This window comes from Mandrillus leucophaeus, unplaced genomic scaffold (assembly GCF_000951045.1).
Source record: "Mandrillus leucophaeus isolate KB7577 unplaced genomic scaffold, Mleu.le_1.0 Scaffold17, whole genome shotgun sequence".
Lineage (NCBI taxonomy): Eukaryota > Metazoa > Chordata > Mammalia > Primates > Cercopithecidae > Mandrillus > Mandrillus leucophaeus.
Genome location: NW_012101698.1, coordinates 2,087,754 through 2,109,935, shown reverse-complemented (window position 1 = coordinate 2,109,935; position 22,182 = coordinate 2,087,754).

Sequence of the window (22,182 nt, the reverse complement as noted above, 5' to 3'; positions counted from 1 at the left end):
TGTAATACAAACTATTTCACAGACAAGGAAAGAGACACCCAAGGAAGTGGTGTGCTTTATTTAAAATACTCCCACTTATAAGGAATTAAACTAGAATCTAGGCCTCCAGATTCCCACTCTACTCCTTTTGACTGAGGCAAATGTGTTTATTTTTTTTTATTATGAAACTTTTCAAATGTATTTAAAAGTAGTGAAAATAGACAGCAACATTTATAACCTCATCACTCAGATTCAATAATTCTCTAGATTTTACTTTACTTTTTGCTTTATATTTTATGTCTATGTAAACCAAAAAACAAAATTCTAAGGCTCCCAACCATCTGAATGTACCTCTCGGCCAGGGGCATTCCAAAGTTAAGCTGAAAAACGAGTTCAGGCCATGATGAGAAGGGAGAGCTGGACATGCCTCGTTACACCCTCTTCCCAGTTGGAATTACTGATGGAACAGACTCTATGTCTGATAAGAAACATTTACAATCTATTCTCTCTGAAGCCTGCACCTGGAAGTTTCATCTGTGTGATAAAACCTTAAGTCTCCACAACCTCTTCTCGTAACCCAGACGTCGCTTTCTATTGATAATAACTCTTTCAACCAATTGCCAATCAGAAAATCTCTGAGTCCACCTATGACTTGGAAGCCCTCTCACTTCCAGTTGTCCTGGCTTTCCAGACCTAACCAATGGGCATCTTAACATGAACTGACTGATGCCTATGTCTCTTTAAGATGTATAAACCCAAGCAGTACCCTGACCACCCTGGGCACATGTCATCAGGACCTCCTGAGGCTGTGTCATGGGTGCATCCTTAACCTTTGACAAAATTAACTTTCTAAATTGATTGAGACCTGTCTCAAATACTTTCAGGTTCACAAAAACATATCATACACATTATTATAAAATGTGTATAATATATAAATTACAAATTATTATAAATACACACACACACACACACACACACACACACACACATATTTAAAGACAGAGTCTCACTCTGTCGCCCAGGCCAGAGTGCAGTGGCATGATCTCGGTTCACTGCAAGCTCCGCCTCCCAGGTTCACGCCATTCTCCTGCCTCAGCCTCCTGAGTAGCTGGGATAACAGGCGCCCGCCACCATGCCCAGCTAATTTTTTGTATTTTTAGTAGAAACGGGGTTTCACCATGTTAGCCAGGATGGTCTTGATCTTCTGATCTTGTGATCCACCCACCTCAGCCTCCCAAAGTGTAGAAATTTTAATTATAAAAATATTCTCCTGTATATGTAAAAAATATTCTCAAATACTTTTGGGTTCACAAATATATATTATACATATTATATATACACACACATATATAATGTATTATAAAGTATATATAATGTATAATGTATTATAATATATAATATAATGCATAATATATAATGTATTAGAATACACACATATATATTTTAAATATATAAATACATAAAATATTATCCTTGGAAAATGTATAAAAAATTTACCTGTTATAAATATTAAATGAAAGCATCCTGTCTTTAGTATTATGAAGAAATAATTATTCTATTAGGTATCTTAAAATAGTGATCATATAATTTTATAATTTCCTCTCTACATGTTAGCTGGAATTTTTCTTTATAAGAGAATTTACTGGCTGGGTGTGGTGGCTTAATCTGGTAATCCCACCACTTTGGGAGGCTGAGGTGGACAGATCACAAGGTCAAGACCATCCTGGCCAACATGGTGAAACCCCGTCTCTACTAAAAATACAAAAATTAGCTGGGCATGGTGGCACGTGCCTGTAGTCCCAGCGGCTCAGGAGGCTGAGGTAGGAGAATCTCTTGAATCCGGGAGGCAGCAGTTTCATTGAGCTGAGATCATGCCACTGCACTCCAGCCTGGTGACAGAGCGAGAGTCCATCTCAAAAAAAAAAAAAAAAAAAAAAGAGAGAAGTTTCCTTTATTAACTGGCACTATCTAGTTACCTAGAAATACCACTCATATAAGAAAGACAGGATAAATGCTTTTTTTTTTTTTTTTTCCTTTTCGTTGCCTATCTTTCAGGGTAAAGAATTAATTCTAATGGTATTCAATTAGTGATGCATTGGTTGTGGTTGCTTTTGGTTTGCCATCTCTCTCTGTCTCTCTCTGTCAGTACTCCCCTGCCGCCTTTTATTTGAAGGTCACTGGGCTTAAAGTATTTCCACTCCTTATTCTTTTTGATGCTCACAGTGTCCCATTTATTGCCTATAGGAACCCATTCATGGTTTTTTGTGTTCTTTTGACATGACCCATTACACTTTATAGTTTCTTTGTTTCCTGGCATAACAAGATATCTTGCTGTGACCTTATATATTTCTTGCCACAGGCTGAAGCTAGCCAGCCTTTTAAGAAGCCTTAGTTCCTTTCAGTGGGGAATGGTATTTAGAGATCACAATCTAGACACAAGGTGTGTTCATTACTTTGGGGTTGCCATTACTTTTAGGCCTGTTCAGTGGACAGATCTAGGAAATGCTCATCTTGTCTTTTCTAGAAAAATGTTCTTTATTTTCTCAATTTTTTAAACTTTCTCAATTAAGCAATGGTGAAACTACTGGCCTTCTCCAAGTATTTTCAAGAGAGGAGAATTTTATATTATAATATAGGCAGAAACCCACCAACACAGAGAATACAATAGTGGCATTAATGAAAGAACGGTTCACCTTCGTTTATGTATATGATTTCACATGAAATATATTAATTCCTTCCAAAGTCCTATCTACATTAAAATTTCAACTACAGCAGTTGTAAACAAAGCTTAATTATTTCTACTTTCATATACTGTTTGTATAAGTGGTATTGTTCTGACTCCTTTATTCACATTTGAAATCAGATTTGTCATTTACAGGAACAAAAATTGTTTTACACTAATGGACCCTTGTTACATTCAAATAGGTCCTAAGAATCAAGCTGAAGAATTTAAGTACAGCAGTGATTTTTGAAGTATTATATTTAAATAGTTATTAATTCTATTACGAGAACTGTAAATGGCTAGCATTTGCATTACCATCCATGTCACTGGTCAAGCATAAAACTTAGAACGTCTTTTCTTTTCCTTTTTTTTTTGAGATGGAGTCTTGCTCTGTTACCCAGGCTGGAGTGCAGTGGCACGATCTCAGCTCACAGCAACCTCCGCCTCCTGGGTTCAACCAATTTTCCTGCCTCAGTCTCCCAAGTAGCTGGGACTACAGGCATGTGCCACCAGGCCCAGCTAATTTTTTTGTACTTTTAGTAGAGACGGGGTTTCACCATGTTAGCCAGGATGGTCTCGATCTCCTGACCTCGTGATCCACCCACCTCAGCCTCCCAAAGTGCTGGGATTACAGGCGTGAGCCACCGCACCCAGCCTTAGAACGTATTTTCTATTCAAAGTCGTGAACTGGGTACGTTTATATGCTTCCTCTTCCTTTCAAGTTTCCACTGAAATAACTACATTATGGCTTTTCAAAAGAATGGTAGCATAATTATACTACAATAGATGATACAGACCTAAACAATGGCTAGAAACTCTGGAATACAAAAAGTAAACAGAGTCTCAGCTTACTGGAGAAATGAGAGTGAGAAAAACTGTGGCACAACACCCCAGAGGCAAGAGCATTTTCCCTAAAGGAGCTGTGGAGAAGTCTGCCATGGCGAAGTGGGAACCCTTGTAAATATGTTCTTCACATTAGCTTTCACTCATCTTCCATGAGGTTGTCTAAACTTTATAAACCTAAACTTGTGATGCATTCACTTCCACAAAACCCCAAATGGACAAATAACATCTCATTGCTACATACCTCTAACATTCTTCACAGTTAGGATACAGGAAGATAGAAAAAAAAATTAAGCCTAAATCTAATGTTAACTATTTATTTGTATTTTTGAGATGGAGGTTCACTCTTGTCACCCAGGCAGGAGTACAATGGCGTGATCTCGGCTCAACACAACCTCCATCTCCTGGGTTGAAGTCATTCTCCTGCCTCAGCCTCCTGAGTAGCTGGGATTACAGGCACCCAGCACCACACTCAGCAAATTTTTTGTATTTTTTTAAGCAGAGACAGGGTTTCACATGTTGGCCAGCTGGTCTCCAACTCTTGACCTCAGGTGATCCACCCGCCTTGGCCTCTCAAAGTGCTGGGATTACAAGCATAAGCCACTGTGCCTGGCCATTAACTATTTTTTTATCTAGACTTCCCATCTGAACCCAACTCTTGCACTGGAGTTATATCAGATGATACATAGCACGAGTGCTTAAGAAGCCGATAAAATCCACACGCTCAGATTTGGGAATTTGTTCCAAGTAGTAACAACCTTGCGGAGCTCCAGTCATTGTTGTACTGCCTTGATTTAAGTTAAACTGTAGCATTTGACTAATCCAAACATAAAAGGCTATAAGATTCATTTTTTTGCACTAGTCTTAGGATGTAGGAAAATTAAAACTGCAGGGTTGTGGGAAGTGTCTACATACCACAGCTTTCCCAGCTATGGGGACCCTGACATGGCCTTGGAAAATACTTCCAAAAAACTCAGCCTGCAGTGACAATATCTGGGCCAATCAGGTTCCTTTCCTTTTCATCTGCTACCATTCCTGTACATCCCTCTTTCCCAAGAAAAGAGGGAAAATATTCCAGATGAATATGCTCCCATTTGAAACAAAGCTAGAAAATCTAAATAAAAGTTTTTGAAATCCACAATTAATCTTACAAAAGAAGAAAGGAAACCTGTGGTACTAAGGAAAAAACAGGCTGAAAACCAGAGAGTTAATCGCATGAGCTGACACTGTGGATAGTGTAGTAAGAATAGGGCATGCATTTCAAATTTAGGAACCCGGAGATACCAGTTTTAATCACTAGGTAGAGATAGAAAATAAGATTGTGTGTCCTGTGTGCTGTGGAGTTAAAATAACCTCCACATAATTTTGGACCATCAAAGAAATGTTGCCATTCTCCTCAGGGAGATAATAATGAAATTTATTACTACCTGGGATTTGGGTAGAAAATAAGTTATACTTGTTCAAGCAAGACAAATCCCAGAAATTAATGCACTACAAAATCTTTCTAGATAGATATGCTCAATTCAATTCATGTAACAAATGTCCCACTGGAAATAAACTCACAATTGACAAAATATAGCATAAAAAAACTATCTTGAAAGAAAATCAGCAAAACTCAATAAACAGAGTATTAAGACCCTCTAGAACTTCTAATAAAACTGGACAGATTCTGATCAGATTCTGATAGAGACTGTAATATGAATGTATACAAAATGATTAACACTATATAAGAAATAATAAAAAGCATAGGAAAAAATAACTCACTATGAAACATGAAAGGGCAAATCAAAAATAAATAGTACATTTACGAATTTTTAAATATATGCTTAGACATTGAATTCTAAAATCTCAAAGAACAGGCTAAAGAGCAGACTGGAAATAGGTGAAGATAGAATTAGTGAATTGGAAGGTCTATCTGAATAACTCATACAAAGCATAGTACAGAAAGACAAAAGTACAGAAAATGTGAAAAAGTGGTTAAGTAAGATTTAGAGGGATAAGTTCTAACATACATTTAATTGGAGTACCAGACGATGAGAAAGAAAGTGAATGAGGCAGAGAATGTGTTTAAAATAATAGACAAGTAATGGAAGTCAGATTAATAGAGCCTAGTAAATCCTAAGTAGAACAAGTAACAGTAAATCCATATCTAAACCCCTCATAATAAAATTTCAGAACAGCAAAGACAAAGAAAAGACCTTAAAAGCATATAATGTATCTTCAGAGGAGAAACAGATGGACAGCTGACTGCTGATCATCAACAATGGAAGTGAGAAGCCCATAGAATAAAATCAGCAATATGTTAAGAGTAAGTAACTAAAAGTATACACTTCAACAGACAGTGGGGGAAAAATATTTTAAGAACAAAGGTGAAAACCAAAAACAGCTTGCCAACATCAGGGCATTACTAAAGGAAAGTCTAAAGGATATACTTTGGACATTATGAAAAATTTTTTAAGTCAAAGATGAAGATGGGATAAGGTCAGGTCATAGGCATGGGCAAAGATTCTATGATGAAATCGTCAAAAGCAATTGCAACAAATGCAAAAAATTGACAAATGGGATCTAATTAAACTAAAGAGCTTCTGTACAGCAAACAAACAATCATCAGAGCAAACAGACAACTTACAGAGTGGGAGAAAAAATTCTGCAAACTATCCATCTGACAAAGGGCTAATATCCAGAATCTACAATGAACTTAAGCAAATTTACAAGAAAAGAAACCCATTAAGAAGACGGCAAAGGACATGAACAGACACTTCTCAAAAGAAGACACACATGTGACCAACAAATATGAAAAAAAGCTCAACATCACTAATCATTAAAGAAATGCAAACCAAAAAATGAAATACCATCTCATACCAGTCAGAATGGCAATTATTAAAAAGTCAAGAAACAACAGATGCTGGTGAGATTGTGGAGAGACACAAACACTTTTACACTGTTGGTAAAACAAACAGCCCAGGTGCAGTGGCTCACACTTGTAATCACAGCCCTTTGGGAGGCCAAGGTGTGTGGATCACGAGGTCAAGAGATTGAGAGCATCCTGGCCAACATGGTGAAACCCCATCTCCACCAAAAATACAAAAATTAGCTGAGCGCGGTGGCATGCACCTGTAATCCCAGCTACTTGGGAGGGTGAGGCAGGAGAATTACTAGAACCTGGGAGGCAGAGGTTGCAGTGAGCTGAGATGGTGCCACTGCCCTCTGGCCTGGCAACAGAGCGAGACTCCATCTCAAAAAACAAACAAAACACACACTAGGGCTTGTCGGGGGGGTGGGGGCAGGGAGAGCATAAAAAACAAATAGCTAATGCATGCCGGACTTAATACCTCGGTGATGGGTTGATAGGTGCAGCAAACCACCATGACATGTTTACCTATGTAACAAACCTGCACATCCCAGACATGTATCCCAGAACTTATGACAAAAACAAAACAAAAAACAAACAAACAACAAAAAGATGTGATAAGGAATAAAAGGCACAGGGAGTGCAAACTACGTGTGTGAATCTAAAGAAACATTGACTTGGTATGTAATGACTTGTGGGATTAAATGAGTAGAAACAAATCATGGCAGCAGCAGTTGGTAGGTAGTATGTGCAGTTAAAATGTTTCAAGGTCTTGGATGATTCAGGAGTAGGAAAACATATTAATTTTAGAATTTGAATAACTTATATGTAATTAACAAAAAGAAAGAAAAAAAGGCATTTAACTTCCAGAGTAGTAGTAGAGAAAAATAAACATGGGATAACCAACTAATCCAAAAGAAGCTAAGAGAGAAATAGAATGTATATGGAAATACAAATATAAAATACAAAATAAGATAATAAAACAAAATAAGAAAATTCTAAACTAAGAAAATAGACATGGACTACAACTATATATTGTTTTTAATAGACATATTAAAACATACACAAAAGGCCAGGCATGGTGGCTCATGCCTATAATCCCAGCACTTTGGGAGGCTGAGACAGGAGGATCACCTGAGGTCAGAAGTTCAAGATGAGCCTGGCCAAGATAGTGAAACCCCATCTCTGTTAAAAATAAAAAAAAGTAGCCGGGTATGGTGGCACATGCCTATAATCCCAGCTACTCAGGAGGCTGAGGCATGAAAATTACTTGAAACCAGGAGACAGAGGTTACAGAAAGCTGAGATTGTACCACTGCACTCCATCCTGGGTGACACAGCAAGACTCTAAATAAATAAATAAATAAATAAATAACCATACAGAAAAGTTGGAGGTAAAAAATGAAAACAAAAACAAAAACAAAACATAAATGAAACATTTTGGGAGGAAAATAAGCAACCTACCACAGCTATACTATTATTGGACAAAACAGACTTTAATTTAAAAATGTACTATGAATATCAGTTCCTAAGAAAGATTTTTGAAAAAATAAAATGTACTCCATGACACAGTCTCAAATATATAAAATAAAAAGTGATAGGATTACCAGGAGAAACAAGCACATCAACAGCCATTGATGAAGATTTTAACTCATTTGTGTTATTGGCAGATGAGGCAGACAGAAGATCAGCAAATACACGGAAGATTCGAAAAACACGGAACTAAAATTGACCTAATGGATATATTGTTTTACCACGTGAAGCGGTTAGTATTTAGATGACTTAAAAATTGTCTGAGGTTAGTGAAATTGATATCTTATATATATTCTACAGTCTCTTTAGCATTTTTAATAGAATTCTATTCCTTAATTTTCTTTGATAATTGGGCTGTTTTTGCTATTATTTTTTCCACTATGTAAATACTGACTTCTTCCAAAGAATGCTGAATACTTTTAAAAAATATGAATTTAAACACACACAAGATGACTGAAACAGGCTGGAGCATCAATTTTGCCTTTGGAGATGGCTCTGTGAAAGAAGGAGAGAAATTTTTGCCTGGTTCTTCAAAAATTACATTCTGAAGAACTGAGTCTCAAAGGCCTATGAGAGGCCCAACTCTGTTTCAAAAGATCAATTCAGAACCATGATAAAAGCTATTTCACAAATTACAATTTGAAATTTGTGACAATGCCTTAACATCAGCAATAGGGAAGATGAAAAATTTAGGCAAGTAAATATACCAGCAGATAAACGACTTTTTAACAAACTGAGATGTTTGGAGGTATACATATTGCTTTTCAGAGGGAACCATAATTGGTGACAAAACTTGGTTGTATAACAATTGCAAATGACCTGGACAATGGTTAGATGTTGATGAAGCTGCACCAAACATGACCAAAACCATAACTGTTCCCAAAATGCTTTTAGTGACTGCATTTAAGCAACAGAAATTGAACTAAAAGCAAGCCACATTGGTTACCAGACATATTCCCAAACGTTTGCATGCCAACACTCCACCACACTCATCATAAATTCCCATAGCAAAAGCAACAGAACTGGGCTATGACATGTGTCCAGCATTCTCACCAGACTTGTATCCAATGTGTTGCCACTTTTCTCAGGATTCGGAGCACTTTCCAGTAAAGAAAACACACCCAATGGAGAAATAGTAATTGGAGAGTTTGAGTAATTCACAGTCTAAAAATGTCAAATTTTATTAAAATGAAATATATCATGTAATAGTCCATTCCAAGAAAAACTATCAATGCTAATTGCATACACTTTAAATAAACAAAACATCCTTTTCAAAAAAAATGCAGAATTTTCATTTTGACCTATACAAACAGCAATTTCATATAGTACAACTTAAATAAACATAGTACAACATACCAACCACAGAACAGAATATACATTATTTTCAAGTACTTATGGAACTTTTACAAAAATGGGGCACACACTGGGCCACAAATGGTAAAGCAAATATCAGCAAATTTCAAAGGATTGCAAAGACAGACAATGTTTTCTGAATACATGTAGTTAAACTAAAAATCAACAACGTAAAGGTAACTAGGGAAACTCCTATGAATCAGGAATTTAGGAAACATTCCTAAAGAAGAAAATCCATAGATCAAAGAAAAGAATCATAGCAAATTAGCAACTATTAAAATTGAATGACAATGAAAATGCTGAACTACATTTTAAAAGTTAACGAATGCAGATAAAGTTGTACGCAGAAGAAATGATACCACTTTAAAAGTTTACAAAGGAATACACATCTATCTGAAGAAAACAGAAAAAAAGAATAAGGTACATCCAGAAAGCTCGGATTTTTAGATCTAACGATGACTGTATAAGAAAACAAGAGAGAGGAATATATTCAACACCCCAAGGACATGCAATATTCAAATTTCAGACCGTAGAAAATTCTCTATAACAGACAGTTTCTCTTTAACAAATGAACTGCTGGGGGTTGGGGAGAAAGAAAGATCAAGAGAGAACATGGGGAGATCTAGACATAGACAGAGAGACACAGACAGAGGAGAAACATTTAGAACACAAGAGAGCCCAAAGTCTCGTTCAAATAAAAATTGATTTTAAAAAATGAACTTGGCCAGGCACAGTGGCTCACACCTGTAATCCCAGCACTTTGGGAGGCTGAGGCTAGCAGATCATGAGGTCAGGAAATCGAGACCATCCTGGCTAATATGGTGAAACCCCATCTCTACTAAAAATGCAAAAAATTACCTGGGCGTGGTAGCATGCACCTGTAATCCCAGCTACTCAGGAGGCTGAGGCAGGAGAATCGCTTGAACCTGGGAGGCGAAGGTTGGAGTGAGCCGAGATTGTGCCACTGCACTCCAGCCTGGGCGACAGAGAAAGACTCTCATCTCAAAAAAAAAAAAAAAAAAAAAACCCAGATATGGTGGCATGTACCTGTATTCCCAGCTACTTGGGAGGCTGAAGTAGGAGGATCACTTGAGCCCGAAAGGTTAAGGTTGCAGTGTGCTATGATCACACTACTATACTCTAATCTAAACTGGGCAGCAGAGCAAGACGCTCTTTCAAAAAAAAAAAAAAAAAGAATACACCCTGTCTTGTGCATTTGACTTTGGAACCTAGTAAAAGTATAAAACAGCAATAAATTAGAAATGCAATGCCTAAACACTGAAAGTAAAATGAAACAAGCGACGCTAACTGTGTAACTAGTTGGAAACATTACCTCTCAGAGAACTATTCAAAGTGTTTTTAAAAAACAAGTTGACAGTACAGCTAAATGGAATATACTCTAAAAATTCACCATTTTCAATAATTGTATTGGTGGTGGTAGTGTTCGTACTGTTATGCTGAGATTTTTGTACATATATGGTAGGATAAAGAAAAGGAGCAATCCTATTGGTATAGGAATTTGGAGCACGGGAGAAAGGACCAGCAGATGTAGAGGTGATGCAGGTGAGTAAAAACCTGCAGCTCTGAATTTGAATTGGGAGTATCTGTGTGAACTCATGATACAAACAAAACATTTTCCAACATTATCTATTAAAGACACCTAAAGACCATAACGGACCTACTACCAATGAACAGGTCTAACATCCAGATTGTGTCTCTAATTATTCTTCCCAACCAATAGGAACCAGGGCTCATTGGAAAAATAATTGATTTCCCATCTGGGGCAGGAATTGTACAAGATAAGCACGGGACATGCTGGAAAACAAGGATGGTGCCAGTGATGACAAAGGCTAAATCAAAAGCACACAGGAACCAATTCAAAGGGATTCCCACTGGCTACAAGGGGGTCAAGAGCAGCAACAGTAACAATAACCTGAGCACACAGAAGCACATCAATATATTTAAATCCAAGAGTTCACAGTAACATTTTTGATGACACCGGCCATCATTAGAGTATTCGAGAGAACCAACTCATTATTTTGAAAACTGGAAATGAAGGGAAATAATCAAGTGTTTGTCAGCGTACAAATTTTACCTGTAACCGGATATTTGCTGGGGAGACGTTTTTGTTTAGTTTTGTTTTGAGAAGTTTTCCAAATAACAAATAGAAGGCACATCATAGGACACTGCCATTTCACAATCACTAATGAGCCAATGGATCAAGGTCATGATCACCAATGGCTATAACATCACAACAAGGAAAATGAGACATCATGTGTCATCTCCTAATGGGGGATGATATCTCATCCCCTATAAAGTAATTTTTGGGAAAAAAAAAATCAAACCAGTATGCAGCTAAGCCTGTAGATCTAACTATGAATTTACGCAAAATACAGGAACAAAGCACATTAAATGACAAGGGGATGCAAAGAGCAAAATCCAAATCTTGGGAGAAATCTACAGAACCAATGCCTCAAAAACTAGAAAATAAGCCAGGTGCGTGGCTCATGCCCATAATTCCCAGCACTTTGGGAGGCCGAGGCGGGCGGATCATGAGGTCAGGAGTTCGAGACCAGCCTGACCAACATGGTGAAACCCTGTCTCTACTAAAAATGCAAAAAAATTTAGCTGGGCACGGTGGTGGGTACTTGTAATCCCAGCTACTCAGGAGGCTGAGGCAGGAGAACTGCTTGAATCCGGAAGGCGGAGGTTGCTGTGAGCCAAGATGGCACCACTGCACTCCAGCCTGGGCGACAAAGCAAGACTCTGTCTCCAAAAAAAAAAAAAATCCAGAAAATAAAGCAGAGGGGGCAGGGCATGGTGGCTCACGCCTGTAATCCCAGCATTTTGGGAGGCCAAGGCAGGCAGATCACGAAGACAGGAGATCGAGACCATCGTGGCTAACTAGCAAAGCCCTGTCTCTACTAAAAATACCAAAATATTAGCAGGGTGTGGTGACAGGTGCCTGTAGTCCCAGTTACTCAGGAGGCTGAGGCAGGAGAATGGTGTGAACCCAGGAGGCAGAGGTTGCAGTGAGCAGAGATTGCACCACTGTACTCCAGCCTGGGCGATACAGCCAGACTCTGCCTCAGAAAAAAAAAAAAAAAAAAAAAAAAAGAGAAAAGCAAACAGAGGGATGGGGAATCTATAGATTAAAAGAGTCTCAGGAGATCTATCAATGAATGAAATGGATGTGGATCTTGATTCAAGGAAATGGTAAAAAAGAAAATTGAGACAGTTGGGAAAGTGAACACTTAGTGGATATTTGATGATATTAAAGGATTGTTGTTAATAATTTTTAGGTATAAACTGTTAGTTGGCTATATTTTGTAAAGAAGTTCTTGGCCAGTGCGGTGGCTCGTGCCTGTAATCCCAGAACTTTGGGAGGCCGAGATGGGCAGATCACCTGAGTCAGGAGTTCAAGACCAGCCTGGCCAACATGGTGAAACCCCATCTCTACTAAAATACAAAAATTAGCTGGGCATGGTAGTGTATGCCTGTAATCCCAGCTACTCGAGAGGCTAAGACAGGAGAATTGCTTGAAGCCAGGAGGCAGAGGTTGCAGTGAGCCGAGATCACACCACTGCACTCCAGTGTGGGTGACACAGTGAGACTGTCTCAAAATAAACAAAAACAAAACGACAACAACAAAAGAAGTTCTTCGCTTTTGCAGAGATACTCAGATGGTTGCAAATAAAAACATGGACAGATTTTTTCTTTAAATAATCTGTGGGGGAGAGAAGGGCGTGGGATGTGGAAGAAATAAGATATTATGAATTGACAATTGCTAAAACTGGATGATGGTACATGAATGTTCATTATGCTATTTCCTGTACTTTTGTATATTTTTTAAATGTTCCAAAATAAAGTATAAAAATAAAAACTACCAACTTTCCATATTATTTAGAGATATATACTAAAATATTTATGAAGCAAATGGCATACTGGCTGGCCTTATGCCCTGAAAATAATCCTGGGGCAGGGGAGAGTGGGAGGAAATGTGGATGAAACGAGATTGACCATATGTCAGTAACTGTTGAATGTAAATGATAGGGGCCTGAGGGTTCATTTTACTCTTCTTGCTACTGTTACATATGCTTGGAATTTTTCATAATAAAAAGTTTTTTTAATAGAGAAAAATAGAAAGAAACAATAAAAGAGCAGAAACAAATGGAAATTGAAAAAATACATATGCAGAGGAATAATTCAACAAAACTCGAATCTCTAACTTTTAGAAGATTAATAAAAACAAAGAAACTACTGGTAAGACAAGAAACCAAGAAAACAATGGGAAATATAAAAAACCATATTAGTAATGAGAATGAAAATGACTTACAGATGTGCAGATGTAAAAAATAAGAAGAGATCATAAATAAGTTTATATGAATAGATTTGAAGATTTGGATAAAATTGACAAATTCCTAGAAAAATACAACTTACCAAAAATGGTACAAAAAGAAAAAGAAAATATAAATATTCACCATGAACACTGAAAAACCAATTGAATCAGTAATCAAAAATCCTCCTACAAAGGAAACTAAGGCTTCAATGGCTTCACCAATGAGTTTTACCAAATAACCAGGGAACAAACACTTTCAATATTACTCAAACTATTCTGAAGAACAGAAAAAATGGAACAGTCTTCCAACAGATTTTATGAGGCTAGCAAAACCTGGATGTCAAACTCCGACAAGGACATTGTGAGAAAGAAAAATTAGGGAAAACATCAATCAAAAAATAGGTGTAAATTTCTCAAGTATGAGCAAACTAAATCTAGCAACAAATAAAAATGATAACAAATCATAACCAAACAGGTTTTATCCCAGAAATGAAGTTTGTTTATCATTAGAAAATTAATTACAGCTGACCCTCCATTTCTGCAAGTTCTGTGTTTGTGGATTCAACCAAGCATGGATTGAAATATAGTATTCAGAGGAAAGGAAAGGAAAGGGGAAAGGGGAAAGGGGAAAGGGGAAAGGGGAAAGGGGAGGAAAGGAAAAGGAAAAGGGAAAGGAAAGGAAAGGAAAGGGAGAGTGAGGGAGGGAAGGAAGGAAAGAAGGAGAGGGAGAGAGGGAGGGAGGAAGGAGAGGGAAGGAGGGAGGGAAAGAAGGAAGGAAGGAAAGGAAAGGAAAGGAAAGGAAAGGAAAGGAAAGGAAAGGAAAGGAAGAGAGGAAGGAAGGAAGGAAGGAAGAAAGGAAGGAAGGAGGGAAGGAAGGAAGGAAGTGGGAGGAAGGGAGGGAGGGAAGGAGGGAAGGCAGGCAGGCAGGAAGGCAGGTGAGGGAGGGAAGGAGGGAGGGAGGGAAGGAAGGAAGGAAAGTGAAGAGAAGAGAAAGAAAAAAGAACGAAGGAAATTATATGCAAATACTACGACCCTGTATATAAAGACTGTGAGCATCTGCAAATTTTGGTATCTGCAGGGATCCTGGAACCAATCTCTTATGGATACTGAGAGATAACTGTACTGTAAGTCACCACATTAACACATTAAAAAGAAAAATGATACAATTAACCCAATAAATCAAAAAAGAACTTGATAAAATTCAAATCTATTTATTCAACATAAAAACTTTTAGCAAATTAGAAATAGTGTTAAATATCCTTTGTCTGATACAACGTATTTACCCATGTCAAACTCTTTTTAATGGTGAAATACCGAAAGCTTCCTATGCGAAACGGGAATTAAGAAAGGGTGCCCACTCTTGTTACTCCTATTCAACATTATACTGGAGGTCACAGCCAGTGCAAGAAGAGGCATGAAAGGTAAAAACGATTGAGAGGCTGAAACAAAATTATTTATATAAGACATGACTGTGAAAGTAATATAATAAAGGAAATCTAAATTGAAATTAGAATTAATAGGAGAGTTTGGCAATATTATACTGACTCAATGGACAATAAACAATTATATTTTTATAATCAAATTGAGTTATCAAATTAAATTTTTAAAAGATATGTAAAATAGTATAAAATACAGCTAGAAATAAATCTAAACATTTACGGAATAATTTAAAATATCCAAATAGAGAACCATGCCATATTTATAGATGGAAAGCTTCAATAGGTAAAAATATAAAAACAAAAGTAAATCAATTACCTCCCAATGGATGTATAGCTTGCAGGTAATTTCAATGAAAATCCCAACCAATAGAGGTTTTATTAGTGAAAATTTACAAGACTAATTAAGACAGAATTAAGACTGGGAGGTGATAGGACTTATCTTGCCAGAATTTTCATAAAGTCATATTAATCAGAACAGTGTGATACTAATGGATAGAAGATAACTTGGCCAATGAAACAGAATAGAGTCTAGAGGCGGAGTTGGGAATATAGAGCTCTAGACAGGTAACAGAGGTGACATTGCAGAATCAGTGCAGAAAAGAGGAACTTTTCAATAAATGACGCTGGAACCACTGGCCGCCCACAAGCCTAACATTGGTATGTGATATTTTATCATGTAGTTCCAAATATTTTCTAATGTCCATGACAGTTTCTCTTCAAGCCATGAAATACTTAGAAATGTGCTTTTGTTTCCAAGATAAGATTTTCATGTTTTTGTTATCATTATCTTTTTGTTATTAATATTTGTGTATGGTCTGAGTACAGGGTCCAATTTCATCGTTAGCCATGTGGGAAGCCAGTGTTCTTATAACTCAGGTATGGACCCACAGTTCCATTTCCTGTCAATACCCTGGAGAAGTCCTTGCACAGGTCTCTAAGGGAACACGGTCCCATGAGGATGAGGAACATGAGGGGTTTTGTTATGGGGTTGCTTGCACAAGCAGGAAGATGTTACACAGGATGCTTTCTTTGAGAGTAATGGAGCTCATTATCTCTCCTTTGCTGCACACAAATAACTTCTCCCTCTGTCTCCCTCTTTCTGTCAATCACATCACCATCATCCCTGTTACCCAAGCTTGAGACTGCTTACCCAACTGTCCATCATCATATTTACTTCCGCCTCTGCTCTCTTCTTCCAGGCCAGCACATCCCATGGGCCGGATCATGGCCTCCAATGTCCTCTAGCAAAGTGTACCAAGGACTGCTTGCTTGCTAAATCCAATGGACTATTTTCAGTCCTTAACTTCCTTGACCTCTGAGCTGCATCAAAAGCATCGACAATTCCCCTCCTGAAACAGTATCTTCCCTTGGCTTCCATGACTCCTTTTTTTCTAGTTTTTACCTTACTTCTTTGGCCACACCCTTTGCTCCCCTTCACCTGCTCATTCCATAATTGCTCAGGCGCCATGGTTCTGGGTTGGGCCTTCGTCCATTTTGACTCTATTCACATTCTGCGTGTGATACATCTCGTGGTATTAATTACCATAGATATACTGATGGCTTTGACACTTATCGAAGCCCAGATTATCTTGACTGATACCCAAATTCGTGTCACTTTACTGATATCTCTTCTTAAATATCTCCCAAGAGCCACAAAGTCACTTGAACTGACTTTACCATCTTTCCCCCTCAATATTCACCACTCCGAACTGGTCTCTAACTCACTGAACTATGCATTCGGTTACCTATGCCTGAGAGCCATCTGTGGCACCTTCCTCTCCCTCACCTCTGCATCTCATCTGTCCCAAATCCCAGTAGACTGTATCTCCAAAGTGGCTTTGAAATCAGGTATCTTCTCTCTATTTCCACTGCCTTATGCCACGCCAGTGTTTTCTGTCTCCTGACCATTACTTTATTTTATTTTATTTTTTGAGACAGAGTCTCGCTCTCTCGCCCAGGCTGGAGTGCAGTGGTGTGATCTCAGCTCACTGCAACCTCCGCCTCCCGGGTTCAAGCAATTCTCCTGCCTCAGCCTCCTGAGTTAGCTGGGACTACAGGTGCATGCTACCACGCCCGGCTAATTTTTTGCATTTTTAGTAGAAATGGGGTTTCACTGTGTTAGCCACATGTGAGTCTCCATCTCCTGACTTCGTGATCCACCCACCTCGGCCTCCCAAACTGCTGAGATTACAGGCGTGAGCCACCACACCCGGCCTCGACCATTACTTTCTAATCTCTTTTTCATAAGACTCCAAATGGGAGTGTTGCTAAACTATAGCACTGTCATTGCCTCCAGGGTGGAGTTTCAGCCTGCTCCTGTCTCTATCTAGCTTCCTTTCTGATCTCCTCCTGCACCTCTAGCCTCACTGTGCTGGTCATCCCCACCTACTACTTTTCCTCCTGCAAGAGGATTTCTTTCAGCCTTCCCTGATGGCCCTAGCCTATGAACCTCCAAACACGTTGCCCAGAGCAACCTTAGTGCCCTCTTCACCACCTGTGCTCCCATCTCAGCTTTAATATTACTCTTTCCAAAAAGCTTTCCATGGTTAGGATAAGCATTTCTCCTCTATGTTCCATAGCATCCATCATAGCCCGTTCAGTCATGACACTCAACTTCCATGATCTATTTCTCTTCTTCTCTACTGAACAGTAAGCTTCTAGTGGGTAAGAAACGTCACTATAACTCACTATTCTATTTCAGATCTGCAATAGTCCTTAGTGTCTAGTAGACAATAAATATGTGCTGTACAAATGAAGAAATGAATGAAGGCATCCTACACACTTCTGCCATATTGATTCTACTTAAAGCCTAAAGCACAACCTATCACCTCTCTTAAAAAGAAAATCAGTGACTCCTCAGTAAATGCTGAACATAAGTTCAGATGTTTTAGCTAGGCATTCATGGTGTCCACAGTCTGCTCCAGCAGACATTTCTGGATATTGTTCACCACCGTATGTTCCATTCTCTAGTCAACCTGAATGACTCATATTTCATGGTTGTGTGCACCACTGATTTGCACCTCCCTGCCCTGGCTCGGGTTCTTTTCCAACCTCTCTCAGTACATTATCTCTATGCATCTCAGTCCTACTTAACTTCTCATTTAGAACCCAACAACCACGTCAACTCTTCCATGATGCCTTCCCCGATCTTACCCTCTGGAAATTGCTTCCCCTTCTGTTGACCTTCCATAACATTTGGTCTGTATATTTCTTTTGGGCGTCATCACTCTGTCGACTATCTATTTAGGTTCGCCTTCTCTCACTCAGGAGGGCAAGTTCCTCGAGGGCAGTTAGTGTATCTTTTTGAAAATCTGTGTGTACTGGGTTCAATAGGGTCCCACTAAAATTCGTATCCACCCAGCCCCTCAGAATATGACCTTATTTGACAATAGGGTCTTTGGAGATGTAATTAGTTAAGATGATGGCATATGGGATAAGGGTTGGCCCTAGACACAATGACTGGCATCTTTTCACAAAGACCATGAGAAGACACAGAGAGGAGAGCCTCATGGGAAGATGGAGGCAGAGACTGGCATGATGTATCCATAAGCCAAGGATGGCCAAGGACTGCCAGCAGCCACCAGGAGCTAGTGGACAAACATGGACCAGATTCCAGTCTTAGGTATTCAGAGGGAGCACAGCTCTGCCAATACCTTGATTTCAGACTTCTAGCCTGCAGAACTGCGAGGAAATGAATTTCTTTTAAATCACATAGTTCATGCTAACATAGTAAAGCAAACCTAGAAACGAATACTGTGCATCCAATAGAGTTCAGTATAGCTCTTGGGTGTGAAGTTCAGCAACTGCTGCATGAAAAAATGAGTAAATGTTGAAGCCGGCCTTGTGTGACTCTGGAGCATATAGTGACATTATTGCTATGACCGCTGGGATTTGGGATGGTCAGTAACAGCTCCCAAATATCTCTTCATGAGGGGGAACTTCAAATGTGATTCAACATGACAGAGGGGACCAAGGGCTCCTGTTAGGCTGCTAAGGAACTCCAGGAGGCTTGGATTCCAGTGCAGTTCAGAAGGGAGGGACAGGACAATTGGGGAAGGCAGGTTCTGTGAGACATATAAGACTTCTCAGTAAAACAAATTTCTGCATTTCAGGGAGCTCGCTAGCTTGCATCTACTTTTATTTTCTCTGCTGTTTTCTCTCCATCAGATGCCTTCTCCAGGACAAATTCTTCTGGCTTAGCTAGGTCAAGCCATATCACCTCTTCTCCAAAAATCTCAGTTCATAAGTATTTTATTTTGATGGTCAAGAGTAGGCTATAAATTTCACACTGCGATGCTAGAATACCATTCTTTTTTTTTTCTTTATGTATTTTTTTGAGACAGGATCTTACTCTGTTGCCCAGGTTGGAGTATAGTGGCATGATCTTGGCTCACTACAGCCTCAACCTCTCAGGCTCAAGCAATCCTTCCATCTCACCCTCCTGAGTAGCTAGAACCACAGGCATGCATCACCATGCACGACCAATTTTTTAAATTTTTGGTAGAGTCAGGGTCTCTCTGTGTTGCCCAGGCTGGTCTCAAACTCCTGAGCTCAAGCAATCCTCCTACCTCAGACACCCAATGTGTTAGGTTTACAGGCATGAGCCACTGTGCCTGGCCTAGAACACCATTCTTGATCACCCATTTCTTCAAATACTCTTTTTTTTTTTTTTTTTTTTTTTTTTTGAGACGCAGTCTCACTTTGACGCCCAGGCTGGAGTGCAGTGGTACAATCACAGCTCATTGCAGCCTTGATCTCACGGGCTCAGGTAATCCTCCTACCTCAGACACCCAGGTAGCTGGGACCTGTCTCTTATACACATCTAGATGTGTATAAGAGACAGCCCCAAGTGCTGGGATTACAGGTGTGAGCCACCGTGCCTGGCCTTCAAATACTATCCTAAAGAGTGGGTTTCTTCATACTATCATAGTTCTTATAGACGATGAGTTTGTTCTCTATGATCTTTAAAGTCTTATGATACAGGTAATACCCAGCTTCCTGGTCTAAGCCCTCAGTGGATCTCACTGCATGTCCATTATCCCTCCATTAGCCTTCGGGGTGTCAGCAGAGGAGAGCCATGAGCTGGAGTCAGACACTCAAATGGCCTTTTGGAAGTCTCTTTCATCAGTGTGGATGTCCTCTGAGATGCAAAGTCGTATTACAAGCTATCCAAGAAAAGTCAGTCTAAAACCAGGACCAGCTACATAATTTGCAAGGTCCACTACAAAATGAAAATATGGAGCCCCTTGTTCAAAAATGATTCAAATTTCAAGGCAGTGACTGCACAGCATTTCAGCAGAAGTGGGGCCCATCTGGGCACAGGACTCCATGCCACCGCACAGCTTGCCTGCCCATGAAGCTGGTCCTGTCTCCAGTTGAAAACCAGACGTTACATTTCACAAGCAAACACTAACAGCATTTGGATTGTAAATCGCTTTGGATTTTCTCCACGACTGCTTCCCTCCATTAGGAGAGATCATCAAAAATGATGGCAGCTGATTGAGAACTATATAAATGGTTTACACAACGAATAATAAATTCCAGATTAAAATGTCATTTAAAAAAAAACAAAAACAAAAACTAAACCTTTAACAGCCCACTGGTGAATACACTTCTACCAGGATAAGGAGACTCACTTTCAGGGCAGAAAAAGATGACGCCTCTCTTTGGAGAATGGAATTCTTACTCTGTGGATTGTTAGGCCAGTTACTGTTGATCAGATAGACGGGTTACACTGTTTTATGCTTGGAGTTTGCCGCAGATGTCAGCCTAACAGCTACTGATGATGGCGATGGCTCTTCTCTCCTCGTTTGTCCCACCCACTTTTGGGATAAGTTGCGGGACTTTGGAGTCAGTAAGAAGATACGGAGTAGCTTATTTGTACACGGCACCACGCCAGCATTTTGTAAGGGAATTCTGAAATCTTCTTTGTATCAGAATGTAGGATACCTTGCAGGTGCACACAAACTGTAAATAACCTCCAAATCTGGATAAGGTTGTATTAACAAGATCAGACTAAAAGCCAGAGAGAAGGACTCAGAATGGACTGTTTCTAAAGAAGCAGCATCATCCCTGGGAAGAAATCATGAGAAACTTCCCAAGAGATGGTACCTGAGACATCAAAGAACCACGAAGGCATTGGACTTGTTCTTCCCCGTTCTGTTGCTCCTCACCCCATATTTCCATGGCTGCTGTATCTTTTAGCTCTGTGTATAGACCTTGGTTTTTCTACTTTTTTTTTGTTTCGTCTTGTTTTGAGATGGAGTCTCACTCTGTTACCCAGGCTGGAGTGCAGTGGCGCGATCTTGGCCCGCTGCAAGCTCCGCCTCCCGGGTTCCCAGGTTAACACCATTCTCCTGCCTCAGCCTCCCAAGTAGCTGGGACTACAGGTGCCCGCCATCATCCCTGGCCATTATTTTTTTTTTTAGTATTTTTAGTAGAGACGGGGTTTCACCATATTAGCCAGGATGGTCTCGATCTCCTGACCTTGTGATCCCCCCACCTCAGCCTCCCAAAGTGCTGGGATTACAGGCGTGAGCCACCGCACCCGGTCATTTTATCTTCTAATAGCATCATGGATTTTTCAAATCTACACCATTATGCTTGTCTTTGTCAACACAGGCTTAGCCTACCACTCACACCCAACCCCTTCCAGAAGAGTAGGCACATACCCAAATCTGGTTTGTCATGGAATACCACTGCCCTGAACATGGGGGTCGGAACCCAGTCTAACTCCAGATCTGCAAGCTATTCTTTACACCTAGCATAATGTCCTGCCCAAAGCAGGTGGTCAGTATATATTTGAGGAAAACCTCAGCACCATGAGTGATAGCCTTTTTTGTTTTTGAAACAAAAATGTTGAGTGTTTTATTAGCAAATATATTTCCAGACTGGCTTTTAAGTATGAGAGAACTCAATTCATCTCCTGATACTGAAGCATATACTGCCTTGGGACATTTAAAAATTCTTGTACTGTTAACAATTGTGTGGCCCAGGCACAGTGGCTCATGCCTGTAATCCCAGCACTTTGGGAGGTTGAAGCGGGTAGATCACAAGGTCAGGAAATTGAGACCATCCTGGCCAATAAGGTGAAACTCCGTCTCTACTAAAAAAAAAAAAAAAAA